Raw genomic sequence first — 13,038 nt, 5'->3', positions numbered from 1 at the left:
AGTGAGTCAGAGGGTCCCACCTTTCATTTGCGAAGCCAATTTTCTATTTTTTGAAGGCTTAAAGTAAAGTGGCTAGGGAAAAGAAGGTAGAACGAGGGCAAAAGTAGAAAAGTGGAAATCACCTTATCCTTTGTGGGGTTTCTACACTTGAAGGCAACTTTTTGCATCCAATGGAAAATCACTCTTGCAAGCATGGTTATTTGATGAATCGATTACAGGAGACTAAAGAAAGGTAAGGGAAGCATGTTGATCACTTTAAAGAAGGTATTCTATTCAAAATATGGCTAAGAAAAATTTTACTCACAGAGTACTCTATTCTTAATTCTTTGCAGCTTGGTGAAAAATGGGAAAGTAAGACTATAATAAAGGAAAATAACTGTTGGGCCAACAGAAACAGTGAAAAGATAAGAAAGAATCCATTGTAACCTCCACATTTACTAATCTAATAGATTTATCATTTAATTTGTTTGTGTGGCATGGATTTTAAAGATTAATGGGTGGATTGGAGTTTCTATATAGAGATGAACATAACGGATTTTCAAACTACTGCTTACTCATTTGAACTATTATGCTGTTAAGTTGAATATTGATTCTGAAACCCCCCAGATACAAAGTTCTACTCTCTATCTTATTTTGAGTTTTAAGATTTCCAATTTATCTCTACCTCAGTCGAGATGGCAACAAGATTTGTTGGATTTGATGGATTGGGCAGAATCAAGTCTACATGGCAGAATATCACAGACACTTCACTCTGTTTCTTTGACATGCAAGATTTCCAAAGAAGGTTGAGAATAGAACCAATCCATCCCATAACAGAGAAACTCTGAAGAAGTGGGCTAGTAGAAGCGGTAAGATTTCCTATAGCGGTACAATGCCCAGAGCTAATTATTGAATGTATCAATCACTATAACCCAGATATGAAGCAAATCTTACTGCTTGATCAAATGATGTTAATCTCAATTGATAGGCAAGTAGTGGTCAATTGTATGAGGATTCTAGAAAGAGAGGAATTCTCTAAATTAACAATTGGAGGAGCTATTTCTGAATTCTCTCTGAAGAAGATCATGTGGCAAAAGGAGATCATGAGTTCTTGGTTCCAAAAGCCAAGGGGTGCTAAAAGTAAAGTTCTTAAAACCCTTTTTGGCATTGATCTCAAGCTTGAGATCGTGGACATTCTAGTTCTTCTACATTGATTGAAAGGTGAGCTCTAAGCCCTTACCTTTGTAGAACAATACTTCTTTTTGGTGCAAATTATTTTCTTGGATACACAATATGTTGACTGGGTGTATGAGGTAAGTGAGCATCTGTCTAGGGCTCTCAGTGTAGCCAAGTTCTACAATTCATTTTATATGTCTTCTTTCTTGATATATATGTTGGCTTCCCTACAATTATCGTCGAGCCTTCCCAAAATAGAGAATTTTCTAGATTATGTAAAGAATTATAAGTTTTACCCATGCATGCAATTACAGAATAGTTATGTGGAGTATATCAGAGTTAATGACGCATTTACAATGAGGCTTTTTAGGGAACTCCAAGGGTGTCAGAGAGGAGATTCAACCCAGAAGCAATGGCGGCCATCAGTCAATTAGGTAGTTGTTTCATCCAATTCTCATCCTTTTCATATTTGCATCTCATAGCTTTCGATGGATTTTCCCTAAAGTTGCCTAGATACTCGGATCACATGATTGTGCTCATTGAGATCGTGAGACGAGCAATCTAGGTGAATGTGCTAAGTGCCAATTTGAAGAAAAAGGGGTACGAATTTCCCATTAAAGTTGGGGCATACAGTTGTGAGTCCCGATCTGATGCCAAAAACATGCTCAAGGCATTCGAGAACAAGTTCAAATTAGAAGAATATGAAGTGGTGAGGCCTATGTTTGACCCAAATGGGTATGCCAAAGATGTGCTTCAAATTGGAAGTGTGATTAAGCATGTTACTACTGTGGAAGATTATTGGGTGGATTGTAAGAATGAGTTGGACAATCGAGATCGAGCTTTTGCTAGATTGATAATAGAAAAAATAAAGACATATGGCATTAACTTAGATGTGGAAAGGCTAGAAGATGATGGGAAAAATATGTATAATAATACATATTTGACCAAATTGAGAAATACTCCAATCAGTTCTGAGCCATATGTTGATGTGGAAGAAGACCTTTATGTTATGATGGCCCGAATTGTTAAAAGAACTGGAAAATGGGTTGAGTGGACAACAAAAAAGGGTCAGAGTAGGAGAAAGACTACTCAAGCTTCTCCAGCCGCCACTACTCCCGCTTCTTCTCAAAGTGCCACACCTAGTGTTACAACTTTGGCTGCTCAAGGACCTGCTCAATCTGCAGGAGGAGGTGACCAACCCCTAGAGAAGAACATCTCAATAGCTCCAACTTTCCAAGGTGGTCCTCTACCAGTTATTGGAGCCCAAGCCAGCATCGAAGAAAAGAGGACCAAAGATTCGAAAGATGGTGTTACTGCTCTAGTTTCACCTCCTCATGTTACTGCTCCAATTTCACCTCCTCATCTTACTGCTCCAGTTTCCCTCCTCATGTGACTACTCCAGTTTCACCTCCTCATGTGACTGCTACTCCATCTCCTCGTCATAGCCCTGGTCCATCTGCAAGCACTCCCCTTTTGAAGCCAAACAATTCCCCCATTCAAATAGTAGAGATCGAGGATGAACAAAGTAGTAGCAGCAAATCCACTGAATCTGACGAAGCCGCAAGGAAAAATCAAGAGCAAGAGAAAGCACCGAGTTCTTCTAGGCTTCTATTTCAGGATCCTAAGAATCCTTTTTCTACAACTTTAGTACCAGTGACTCTGATGAAGAAGAAGATGTTCAGTATAGAGTCACTTGGGGCTGCTTCTAAAGTGATGAGCATAGAGTCTTGGCTAGAAGACACCTTAGAAAGGAAGAGTAAGAGGAAAGAGGAGAGTATCCCTACAAAGGATACTATGTCTCAAGAAATTCACTCTGGATCTATAGTAGTGAAAGTTAAGAAGCAAAAGACTTTATCAATACTTGGGCAAGATCCAAAAACAAGACACTTAACAATGGAGGTAACAAAGCCAAACAGAGCAAGTAGAATTGAGGACATGGCACCCGATGATTTCACTCTACATTCAATTGATCTTGGAGAAGTTAGGCATGATACAAAGGTGTGCCTATGGAGATCAAGTAATGAGGTGATAGAAGAACAATTGGAGAACCTCAAATTTTCAAAAATCAGAATGAAGGTCGAGATTGAAGAATTGAAAAAATTTATCAGGCAATTGGTTGTTCCATTGGCAACCATTACTAGTGTGCCTGCTACTAAGAATCCTATAGCAGAAGAAGTGCAAGACTTTATCTCACAGCTTTAGAAAGATGGGCATTTTGGGCAAATCAGAAGAGAATGGATTGAGAGACTCACTATAGAAGGAAGTGCTCTGATTGATCAAATTGGAAATATTATCCTTTGATTGGAAACTAAGAAGGATAATATCATGTCTAATCACAACACTTTGGCCACAGAGAAGGCAAGGTGTGATGAATGTATTTCTCTCCTAAATATGGTCATCCAAATGAAGGAAAAAGAGGCGGTTGAAGCAAAGATTTTGAAGAAAGGGACTGAGCCTCTGTTCGAATGGCTTCAAAACATGCAATTTAAGTAGGAGATGATTCAAGAGGCTGAAGAAGGACTCAAAGAAACAAGGGAAAATTTGAGGAAGACCCAAGAAAGAGCATTCGAACTCATGCGAGGATTACACACTAACTCACAAACTAGTGGACAAGAGAAAGCTCTCATTGGGGTAGAAGTAATGAAAAAAAACTTCTCCACATACTTGAGTAATCTATCTGGAATGACTTCAAGCAATCAAAACAGAGTGGTAGAGTTGTAGACACTTGGTGGATACGTACATGTGGCTGCTAGAGAATTGACAAGTCAACTAAATGTAGTGAAGGAGCTGGCTCGAGAGCATTCAAAGTGGCTCTTAAGATTTACTAATGTGCATGTGCCTAGTCATGAAGAAATTATTCCAATTATAGTAGCTACTAAGGCATATAGAGCAAAAACTGAAAAGGGAAAGAAGTCTAAGTGATTTAGTTGATACTCCATTTTCATTCTCTGATGTAAATTTTGTAAATTTTGTAATACGAAAAACTGGCATCTTGCCATTTGTTATCCTCAGAAGATGAACCGATTAAAATTCCTATTGTAATGGTAATCTCTCAACTCTATATGTATGAAGTTGAACGATTAATGAAAGGTTGGCAAATTTTTGGTGTGAGGTATTTTTGTTGCAGAGACAATTGAGAGTATTTAATATCAATTATTTTATGTTCCATAGGATTAGAAGTTAGTGTTTTCCTCATATAATTTGAATTGGAACAAGGAAGAAATAGAGTTTTACTTCCCCTGTTCGTAATATAACGAATGAATGAGATAAGTATTGTTATTGTTCATTTGAAGAGGAATCCTTAGTATGATTAATTCATAGTTCAAGTTTAGATTCAAATTCTCATAGTTTAATTTTTAGAAAGTTTTATGAATTCATAAGATTTTTGGATGCATAAAATTGATTAGCTATTTTAGAATTCAAACCTACCTGAGTTAGGTCTTGTCTAAGTCTAACTTGGTTACACCTCTACTGTTCTCAAGTTAAGAACACATCCTCATTAGATAGTAGGAACAAACATAATTCACTAAAAATATATCATAGGGAGCTATGCCTATCAATTTAGAGAAAGCCTTTCATATATGAGTGGCTTTTCAACTGTTGTATCTAGATATTGTTCCAAAAGCTTGGGATTTAAAGAGTTAAAACAAAAAGAACAAATCTGTTTACCAACACAAGGTTGGAACCAACCCCAAAACTGGCAGCAATAGCAGCCTCAACAAGCTTTGATGCAACCTCCTCAACAACAAGCCTTAATGCCTCCTATAGCCAATACAACCCCTCCAAAACAACCACAGTTTCCTGCACAACCTACTCCTAATCCTAATATTGCAAAGCCTTTAACTTAGCAATAAAGCTATTCTATTACCTTGAATGACATTCATTTACGGTCTAGGACAACACTCGCATCACCTCAATAGCCCATTATAACAGAAGTTGATGATACCTCTACTGAGTTAGTTCAAGAGCCTGCAACTACTATCTCTCCTATAGCAAAGAAGCCACCATTTCTTGGTAGGTTAATAGAGCAAGATTTTCTAGTTGAAACTCAAGTTGCACTGGATTTGCTTGAACAACTCAAGAAAATGATAGTAAAAATTCCCTTGCTCAATGCACTAAAGGAAGTACTCATATATAAAAAATCTATCAAAGAAGCCTATACTAAAAATCCAAGAAGGAAAAAGAAGGACCCAAAGACTATCCATGTCCTTGGTCAGCTTTCTAATCTTATGCTTGATAATCTTAAGATACCCAAGTATGCCAACCTTAGAAGTCCAGTAGCAACACTTGCCATCCAAGGAATACAAGTGCAGAATGCACTAGTAGACTTAAGAGCATCCATCAATGTAATGACCAAGGAAGTCATGTCCAAATTACATATCATTGATCTCAGAGAAACACCAACAATTGTGCAATTAGCAGATAGTTCAACCATCATTCCTAATGGTATGTTAGAAGATGTCACTGTTACACCACATTCATGGGATTAACCAGTTGATTTTGTGGTACTCTCTCCAAAAACAAGTACTGGAGGATATCTTATCATTCTATGGCACCCATCGTTAGCCATAGTAGATGCTTATATTGCATGTCAATCAGGGAAAATGACCATCTTGTATGCTATGAACACTAAAAAATTAACCTTGTATTCTCCTGCTCAACCTTTATTGCAAGATGATCAAGTTGTTTGGCCCAATTGAGGTGATTCTGATATGGACGTGAATTCTATTAAAAATTTGATGATGATCTCAAGAGACTCATTTGTAAGCACTAAAGACGAGGATGAAGTCATCTCTTCCATCATATTGAATGAGTATGGCATACAACCTAAGACATGTTCTGAAGAAGCTTGTGTTTTAGAAAATATTCTGCCATTACGCTGTGAACTCCACTATTCTGAGTTTGCATAGCTTCTACACTCACTCCTGCCACATGAAATAGACTCACCACCAATTTCTCATATTTCAATGGCTGAAAAAGTAGATAAAATAGCAATTGCCCCAAGAAAATAACTAAACGTGAGTAAATCCTTATCTCAAGCACAACATAATGACATCTTGCAACTGTTACAAAACCACCAAGATGCTTTTGCCTTGGAATATATAGATGTGAAAGGTTTGGACCCTGTACTCTATACTCATAGGATCTATATAAGTCCTAATTGCAAACCTATAAGACAACCTCAGCGTAGGATAAACCCAGCATTATGAGATATTATGAAAAATGAACTCCAAAAGTTACTCAATGTTGGCTTTATATATCCTATTTCAGACAGTCAATGGGTTTCACCATTGGTTATTATTCCAAAGAAGGGGGGGAAATGGTGAGTCTGCATAGATTATAGAGAACTCAACTCAGCTCCTAAGAAGGATCATTTCCCACTGCCATTTGTAAATCAGGTTCTCGATAATCTTGTAGGAAAGAAGTACTTTTCCTTCTTGGATGGGTTCAATGGCTACAATCAAATCTAGATAGCACTAGAGGATCAGGACAAGACCACATTCACATGCCCACAAGGAAATTTTTCTTATTTTGTCCTACCATTTGGTTTGTGCAATGCACCTGCAACTTTCCAAAGAGCTATTATTAGTACTTTTTCTGATATATCTATAGACTACTTGGAGGTGTATATGGATGACTTCACCACATATGGGAATACCTTTGAAGAAGCCAAAGAAAACTTGGAAAAGATTTTGCAAAGATGTAAAAACTACAACCTATCCTTAAATAGTGAAAAGTGTTTCATGATGATGTAGGAAGGTGTGGTGTTTGGACAATTTATTTCCCCCAAAGGAATTGAAGTAGATCCAGCAAAGATAGAGGTTATAGGTACATTGGTTATACCAGCTAAGTTGAAAGAAGTCAGGAGTTTTCTAGGACATGTAGGGTACTATCAATGCTTTATTAAAGATTTCAGTCAAATTGCAACCCCTCTATATAATTTTGTTCAGAAAGATGCAGAGTTCATTTGGAATTGTGATTGCACAAAAGCCTTCCTGCATCTTAAGGAAGTCCTCTCAATAGCACCAGTTCTCCAAGGACCAAATTGGGAGCTACCTTTTCACATACATATTGATGCCTCAACTCACGCAATTGGAGTAGTGCTTGGCCAAAAAATGGATTCAGTGGAACATGCAATTTACTATATCATTAAAAATCTTTAGGGAGCTGAGTATAATTACATTGTAACTAAGAAAGAATTGCTTGCTATAATTTATGCTCTAAATAAATTTAGACATTATGTTAAAGGTTACTAGTAATTTGTACATATAGATCACTCTGCCATCAAATATTTGATGAATAAACCAGCAATCTCTAGATGCTTGGCTCAGTGGTTACTACTGATGCAAGAATTTGACGTTACCATTTTTGACAAACTAGGTAAGGTAAATGTTGTACCTGATTTATTATCTCATCTTCAAACATCTGATCATCCTATAGCCATAGAAGACAGCTTTCCTGATGAGCATCTCTTTCTTTTGTTAGCACAAAACCCTTGGTATGCTGACATTTCCAACTACCTAACAACTGGTAAAACAACTCCACATTTCTTCACAAAGGAAATATGGTTGTTGGTAGAGAAGAGTTTCAACTTTTCATGGATCTCCAGGTTCATGTTTTATACTAGACCAAATTAGGTGACACGAAGATGTCTTAGAGAGGATGAGACTTATGATGTTCTTTGCACTTGTCATGATGAACACTTTAGTGGCCACTTTGCTTCCAAGAGAACCACATTAAAGATTTTAAATGTAGGCTACTACTAGTCCACACTTCACAAGAATGTAGCTCAAAATACCAAAAAATGTGACAAATGTCAGAGAATGGGTTGACCAACAAAAATAGATGAAATGCCCCTGCAACCATAGATAGTGGTAGCACCATTTGACAAATGGAAGATTGATTTTGTTGGCCCTGTTGAGCCACCTTCAGAAGGGAAGAGTTACATCCTAGTTTGCATGGATTATGTGACCAAATGTGTAGAAGCGAAACCAATGAAGCACCCTCATGATAATAACGTTGCAAAGTTCCTATAGGAATGTATCTTTACAATGTTTGGTGTCCCAAAAGAATTACAATCAAATCAAGGCCCTTAGTTTACATCTAATTTGATAGTTTCTCTCATGGAATAATACAAAATTTTGCATGGCAAATCCTCCCCATATCATCCACAGGCTAATGGATAGGTTGAAGTGAAAAATAGGGAATTGGAAAACATACTAAAATAGTGTCCTTGCATAGGAAAGATTGAGCAACTTGACTTCTTGAAGCCTTATGGGCATACAGAACAGCATGGAAATCTACTACTAGGTTTATGCCTTTTGAGCTCCTATATGGGAAGAAAACTATCATGCCCATTGAATTTGTACATAAGACTCTACGAATAGCTTTGGAACTTGATATTACTCTTCCTGCAACACAACAAGATTATATTTTGCATCTCAATGAGTTGGACGAATGGCGAAAGTCATCCCTTCACAACACAAAACTAATTCAGAGTCAGAGGAAGTAGTGGCATGACAAATTCATTAAAGATAGAGAGTTCTCTGTTGGTGATTGGGCACTCCTGTATGACACCAAATATCAGCACCATCAAGGGAAATTTTAGACCAAATGGCTTGGTCCATATGAAATTGTAGCAATTTTTAACAATGGAGTAGTTCAACTATCAACAATTGATCCAATCAAATTCAAACTCCTGGTTAATGGACATCGCTTGAAGAGGAATTTCTTCAATAGTTCAATACAACAGAAACATCCCTTCATGCATCCACTCTGTCTGAGTCTTCCACTCACACTCCTGTAGCCCCTTGAATTTATTTCAAGGCCTTCATAATAAAATTTCACATTTTATGTGGATTCCATTTCTTTTTCCACCTCACTCCATCTCATCTTCTTGTCTTTTCATTACCACTCCACTTCATTACTTTCTATAGCGCAATACTACTTGGAGCACCCTTCTTATCATGTATCAGGTCAGTTGCACTTGACCCCTCTACATTTATTTAATTTATTATTTGGTTATAAAAGTGTGTTATTTTGATTTTCATAATTTGCAATCTCTAAGGTCTAGTGGGACCCAGTCTCTAATAAGTTGGGGGAGGGAAAATCGATATATAAATCAAAATCATAAGTTGATCTTAATTTGGCAGGTAGGATGTATGAGGGAAAGGTCACCTCAGTGATGAGCTAGCGGCCCTTTGTACTTTTATGGTGTGCTAAAAATAATTAAAAACAACCAACCGTTAAATTATGATTTCACAAAGTACATAACCCCTCATTAATATGGTGTATGTTTTGAGCATGATCTTTATCCTCATTATGTTTTGGTGATTAAGATGCCATCATAAAGTACTGAAGAATATGATGTTTGGAGTGCTCAGAAGTGCTTAAAATTTGTTTTTTTTTTCTCATATGTCATTGTTACACTGAAAACCCTTGAAGCTATTTTCACTCAAATTTTCAATAACCCATAGTGAATTCATCAACCATAGCATTCTTGAAAGGGTAATATGGGCGGAGAACCTCAATGGAATGAACCAACGGATCATAGAGTCCTACTAGCAAACCTAACAACATGCAGTTTGTTTCAACAATGGGGTTAGTTAGCTTACTACCTCAGCTTCAAGCAATTTGATCAAGAAATTGCATTGCAATTTCATAATATGCTATGGGATGGATATGCAACCGTCAAGGGTGTCTGGATAGAATTTATATAACAAGTGGTGGTAGAGGTTACTAGTCTACCTACAAACAGGGAACAATGGATAGAAGATATGGATACATGAGCTACAAAGGCACAATTCACAGTGCATGGAGACCCTCGGCTGGAGGAAAACAAGAAGCAAGGTACATTATGGTTATCTCTTCCCCTTCAATTCATTCAATCTATTGAGTTTATCATAAGGTATTTTACCTATAAGGGGCAGTATACCTATTTACATGTTGTTCATTTCAAGATTTTGAGTGGTTTGCGGCATGGTGACTATCCTATAAATCTCCCTAGTTTCCTCTACAATATTGTCAAAAGGCAAGCTGCCTATGTGCAACAAGGTAAAACCAAGTCAGTGTCCCACCATTTCTTAATAAGGGCCATAATTGAAATGGAACTGACTAGGTACCATCTAGGGACATGGGATGAATTTTGTAAAACTAAAAATAGTGGGACCCCAAAGGGGTGGGACTAAAGGGCAAGGAATGGGGACAAGAGAGAAAATTGCCATAGCAGTCAAAAAAGTAGTATATAAAATAGTTCAAGAAGCTTCAGCTTCTGTGTCCACACCCAAGATTATGAAAAAGGAACTCCACCTTTAGAGGCTTCAACCTCTAAAAGGAGAAAATCACACATAGATACTATAGGGAAAGGTTCGGAGGAAGCACCTCCTTTCCACAAGAAATAGTACTTGACCTTAATAAAGGAAAATCTATCAATAATAATGGTATACAAACAACTTATACCCCACGATGAGTTACTAGACTATTCAGAGTAAGCCTAAATATTGAATCTTCCATTCCACCTATTGATTTAGAATCTCTAATGCATACACTTGCACAATCTCTAGAGCATGTAATCCATACCCCTGAACATGGAAATGTTCCTAAGAAAGCTTCTCCAAAGCCAAATAGCTCTAATATTAGATTTGTTGATATCGATAGTGACTCAGACTCTTCAGAGAAAATGATGTCTGGTTTTGAATAACAGGCACAAGAAACCAAAAATTTTCCACCAGAAGAGTATCCATCATTTGCACAGGAAATAGTCCAAGAAATTTTTGAGACATTTCAAACTAATAAGGCTATGGTGCTATATAATGCAGCCACTGTGCCTTCAGAAAATATACCTTCAAAAAACACGCCTTCAAAAAAAGTTGACAGTCTTGTTTCTCATCACCCCTCTAAAAACAATAGCCCTATTATTTTTTTCCACACACCATCAAATATTTCTACTCCATTAATAGTTAGTCTTAGTTTGTACCAACAGTTTCAATGGGAAAAGGAAAACTGGGACTTGGAGAGGAAACAATTGCTCAGAACTATAAAGGAATAAGCACAACAAATTGAAGAAAAAGATAGTGAAATCACGGTCCTACAGCAACGTGTCACAAAGGTGACAAAGCTCATTCCAGAGCTTATGAACTATAGGTCACCATCTCTAGTCTATACACTATTCTTAAAGGAGCAAATGATTAATTTTCAATTGTCTCAAATTGCCTGGGGGTTAAATCCTTCTTTGCACACTCCCCATGATTTTTATGCAACATTCAAATCAGTCCCAATGGCTCTATAGAATCTCCTTTGTGAGCTATATGTCCATAACCTTGTTGTTCCAAATGATAGGGATTGGAATTCATTGTTATATGTGGAGGATGTATAGAGAGATCATGTCATGGATGCAGAATGACATCAGTTGAGAGAATAGGGCTACCCCTTATAGGGAAAAAGAAATGTTGGAACCACTGTACATTTAGCTTGAGGTACAAAATACTCATACGGTGTTCTTTGATTGGCTCTCTATTAATAATAAAAAAGTGGTGTTGCTAAAATTTACCTTGTCTGAGAATAGGAATTTCTAGATTGGGAACAACATTGTTCCAAAAGTGCTCTTGACGCCATAAGTGCTTCTACTCAAAGATGAGTCTGATTATTAGAAGATCTAAAAATAAGGGAATTGCACTCTCCTCAAAATTTGGAGTTGGCTATTAGCAAGATGCCCAAGTATATGATGCTAGGCAGAGGTCAAAAAAATTATTGGGTTCCTCTTCATTTCCAACCACCAATACTCCTGCATCATATGCTCAGAAAGCATAAGTCTTTTGTTGGTTATAATATGGCCATTGAAGATCAGAAATGGGAAAGGTTAAAACAAAATCATGGATACTTTAACTATAGGGCTAATGAATTAGGTGAAAATATTGCTAATAATCTTACGCTGCAAATGAGGATCAAAAATTTATAAATGCTAAAGGGACCAGCATCAGGTTGGTTGGAGGGGGGGGAATAATGACATGTAGAAATAGATGTCTTTTTTACCCTTTTTGTAAACATTTGTTTATAACATGCTGAAATTTTTCATCCTTTAAGTATAGTACTTTGTACTTTTTGATGTATAAGATATGGACATATGGCATAGAAATGATAATCAGAATTATGTCTTAAAAGGGTTCATTTTTTTGATAAAAATCTTTCTTCATGAATGTTTGGCATGGGTAGATCTTCCTGTAGCTGAAGAGATTACAAAGATTGTTAATTGAATATTAATGTTTTTTCTTTATAAATTAATAAATATAAATAAATGCTTGTAGGAAGTCTTGTGTGCATTAAATGATGACCGTAGGTATCCAAGCCAAGTTAGAATTGGTCAAAACAACTCAAGCGAAGGACTAGCATTATGGAATCGCAAATATTAAAGGAGATGAATCATGGCACCATTGCAGCCGGAAACTTAGTAGCAAAACTAGAAGGGACCTATTTAAGTGAAATAATAAGGGACCTGTTTAGTGGCATAGAAAGGGGACATGTTCCAACAGAATAAGAGAGACCTAATGAAGTAGCTAAGTGGGAAAGCAAGCATCTAGGTGATCAGTTAGACCTGCAAGGAATTGTTACACAATACCCAGATTCTTGGAAGTTATTAAAGTCAGATAGTAGAGCAAATCTAGCATCCACTATGCTCTTTATTTATGAGAATTTAAGGAGATACCAGATGTTTTTATGTTGCATGCTTGCATGAATCTGGAGTTGTAACAAACTATCCTTTATGAGGAAGTCGTGATTGTAGGAATCCATTATTTCCTTCCTTTTAAATAAGACCTTATCTATATCTAAAAGGTCAAGTAGAAAATAGATTGATAGAGTTATCAAACATTCTATTTTTCAAGCAAG

This window comes from Cupressus sempervirens, chromosome 10 (assembly GCF_028749045.1).
Source record: "Cupressus sempervirens isolate cs-2001-9-10 chromosome 10, ASM2874904v1, whole genome shotgun sequence".
NCBI classification, from domain to species: Eukaryota; Viridiplantae; Streptophyta; class Pinopsida; order Cupressales; family Cupressaceae; genus Cupressus; species Cupressus sempervirens.
This window is presented reverse-complemented; position numbering follows the sequence as displayed.